Source organism: Octopus bimaculoides, chromosome 6 (assembly GCF_001194135.2).
Source record: "Octopus bimaculoides isolate UCB-OBI-ISO-001 chromosome 6, ASM119413v2, whole genome shotgun sequence".
Taxonomy (NCBI): Eukaryota; Metazoa; Mollusca; class Cephalopoda; order Octopoda; family Octopodidae; genus Octopus; species Octopus bimaculoides.
In genome coordinates this window covers 101,785,096-101,788,876 of record NC_068986.1, presented here as the reverse complement: position 1 = coordinate 101,788,876, position 3,781 = coordinate 101,785,096, and the positions used below count along the sequence as shown (strand labels likewise).

Sequence of the window (3,781 nt, the reverse complement as noted above, 5' to 3'; positions counted from 1 at the left end):
CTACTGGAATACAGTATTGATGAAGGAAATTGAGTATAATCAATCATGATCCAGAAACGCCTCTACTGTTAAACATCGGAATTGGTTAGTTTTCATTGTTTTTTTCTTCTTGTTTTTGCCTTTGTGAGTTACAAGTGATGCTATCTGTGGGATTCTCAGCTTTTTTGCTGCTATTTCTGAACTTCGGTATATGGTGAAGCAAATATTTGCTGATCCCTTAATTATATTTATAAATATATATGAACTTTTAAATAAGTTAATTGATTTATTAATTAATAAATTGATAATCCTTTACCCTTTTAAGCAGTGACTAGTTGTGGTATAAATTGGTTGGCACTCCGTCGGTTACAACGAGGGTTCCAGTTGATCCGATCAACAGAACAGCCTGCTCCTGAAATTAACGTCCAAGTGGCTGAACAATCCAAAGACACGTATACCCTTAACGTAGTTCTTGAGGAGATTCAGCGTGACACAGATTGTGACAGGGCTGGCCCTTTGAAATACAAGTACAACAGAAACAGGAAGACAGAGTGAGAGAAATTTGTGGTGAAAGATCACAGCAGGGTTCACCACTATCTCCTGCGCGAACCTTGTGAAACTTTAGGTGTTTTCGCTCAATGAACACACATAACGCCCGGGCTGCGAATCGAATCAGCGACCCTACGACCACGAGTCTGCTGCCCTAACCACTGGGCCATTGCGCGTCCACTGGTATAAACACGGGAAACCTAAAAAGAAACAAAGAAAATGCTAACGAATTGTAAAAGTGATGTTTCTCTTTTTTATATATAAAAAAAAGACATATACATACAAATAAATGATTTGAGGCGGAATTAAGAAGTATAAAGATCAGTATTATGATCTTTATAATTAGCCTGTTTGGTCTGGCTAAGTCGAAATGTTGTTGGGTATTCTTCCTTCCCACTTGTATTGTTTAAATGCAGTTACAATATGTCCTTCTCGTGAAATGAAATTTCAGTAAATATCCTGTATCTTTGTGCAGCTGAAGATTGCTCTGCATTTTACTTTTAATATAATGCTCACATTGCTTAGATAAATGGAGTCGCATGAAACGATCGTACTGCATTAACCTTGAATATCCTTGTTATTTATTTTGATTATATATATATATATCGAGTCGGATTGGTTACATGCAAAATTGACCTCAACGACATTAAAGAACTTCGTATGTATATACATATATGTGTTTGCTTGTTTGTACAAGTATCTGCATATGTTATACCATTAATATTTAAAGCTGAAATACTTACATAGATATACATAGGTTTTACGATTTTTTTTTCTAATACACATAATTACATACTAATATTCTAGACCAGGTGGCATCATACATAATAACTTAGTTCAAAACTCTGTTATTAACAATAACGCTATAAATATTATAAATCATTTCTGCAAAGCACTGCAGCCTGGTGTATTAATATAATGGATGTAATTTTATACACTCGTTTATCGCAATTGGAAACTACTACTTTCACTGTCTTAATGCATCGCTCTATATCATATAGCGTTTTTTTTTTTCTTACTAAAGTTAATTGTAATTGATTTATAAATCAATATTATTAGATGAATTCAGTAATGGTGTATAATTGTACATCCCTATAAGCAACATGTATTTTGAGCGTATTAATACAATATGTCATCAATTCATTGATTCCATGATAATTATGAAATGGTAGAGCATGAAATGAAGGATTTAATTGAAAACCATTTGCAAATTGCTGCCGTATTTCAATGTATGTATTTTTTTCTGTTATCGTTTCCTTCTTGTGGGGTAACATTGAGCACCGATATGACAATAGTCTTCAAGTTATAACAATATTAATGAGCGGAGGGTTTTCTTTAAATGTAATTATGTGGTTTTAAGCATTTGCTCTTTTATGTAGGTATCATTTTAATTGTATTCCTTCTTATTTCTTTTCATGAAAGTATATCGTCTATAATTATTACCTGTATAAAATATATGTTATTATCTTTCTTTTTGGAATAGTTTATCGTTGAGAGAATTTAAAATGCGAATGGTGTTATTAATTATATACGTGGCAGAAGTTTGATAACATTACTGAAATAATATTACTTTCAAAATACATGGCAATACTGCATTTATTAATTAATATGATTAGATTAAAGCTCTCAGACGATTATTCATGGACACTAACTTAGTGCAATAAACTGTTTCCGATATATTTCCTGGAAATGGAATGCATCTTATATACAATTATAATATCGCAAAAAAATACTTTAATTATATCTCCTCTTTCGGAATATTTTCTCAATGAAGATCTGAAGATATTAACGAAACCTTACGAATTGAAGGCTATTTATTTATTTAAAATTACATTGTCAACTATTTTTGTTCTTAATATTATTCTGTATACTTGAGTTATAAATATAATAACCTGCGTGAATATATTCACATAATACGTGATTGTCTCAAATTAATTTTCTGCATAACACAGAATTGATTGATTTCTTCTTTTGTTTTCCAGACGGAAATAGTCCACTTGAGTAATATACTCTGAACAGAAATACATGTTTTAATAGGAAAGAATTAAGGTCTAAACTCGTTTTAATTTTCGTCCAATCTACTTAATAGTAAATTTTCTTTCCTAAATGTTCTTATAAAAATTTCTCTTGCAAATTTTGTATCGAACGAATTTCAGTAATTTACTGTATTTAATCAATGTTTGATTGTTTATGAATCTATGTAATTTGAGGGATTCAAAACTAATTACATTAGAGTGAACTTCAATTGTTCCTACTGTAATTTAAATATATTTTCATTCCTCTCTACACAGTGACTAAACATCAAACATTATGCTCTCATACGCTGGCATACATTTACTAATATTTGGTCTTTCGATAAGCAATGTATATGGAAAGCTAGTGATGAATATTATTCAGTTAAGTTGAAATAGGAACGAGAAGCGTTTTATTGCATCGCATCTTATCTATCTATCTATCTATCTATCTATCTATCTATCTATCTATCTATCTATTCATCTATCTATTTGTATGTGTGTACGTGTGTGGGTATGTGTCTACATAGGGGAAGATGTTGGTTTAGTGATTCATCAGAAATGATGAATATATGTATGTATGCATGTTTAAGTGGCAATTTTTTGGAGAGTTGCTTAGAGGGAGAAAAAAGGAACAAATGAAAATTAAAGAATGAATGCTAGAAAAAAAAAAGACAAAGAAAGATCCAAGAAAATAGGACATGGAGAAGAAATGAAAAAATGAATAAAGTAAAAAATAAGAAAACAGAAAGAATGAGAGAAAAAGAGAGAGAGAGAGGTGTCTTTTTCCCGAAATTGTTGAAACTGCATTGTATGTGGACATGAGCATCAGATAGGGTAAAAAAAAAGTTCTTTTTTCAGGGATGGTTGAAATTGACAATAATTCAAGATGTTTAGTTTCTCTTAGTCATTCCCTCTTCTTGTTATCCATGTGTAGAAAATATAATACGATTACAAGTATCCCAGAAAAATACCGCGTTTTCTCCTCATTCCTTCTTTACATTACTTTCGTTTCACTTCCATTATTTTTGTTGTTTCGATTTCCTTCTCTCCTACTTTTTTGCCCACTTCTTTTGTTGCTGTCGTTTGTTTTTTGTTTTTTTTTTCCTTTTTGCTCACTCTAGCCAAACCATCACAAATTCATTACACACATACTTCTAAAATTATAAATAAATACACACACGTGCACACACAAACACACGCACACACACAGAGACACAGACACAGACACACACACACAC

General features: G+C 31.5%; 1 long non-coding RNA gene across 2 annotated transcripts in view; it reads right to left on the bottom strand.

The window, feature by feature from the left end:
* The window catches only part of LOC106869046 (uncharacterized), a 108,538-nt gene that overhangs the window by 5,047 nt on the left and 99,710 nt on the right, over positions 1 to 3,781 (bottom strand). Inside the window, exon 4 of one of the 2 annotated variants that reach the window (XR_008264459.1) lies at positions 296 to 728. The exons of the other annotated variant lie outside the window; for it this stretch is intronic. This is a non-coding gene — a long non-coding RNA (uncharacterized LOC106869046). The remainder of the gene's footprint in view (positions 1 to 295; positions 729 to 3,781) is intronic. 2 annotated transcript variants of the gene reach the window in all.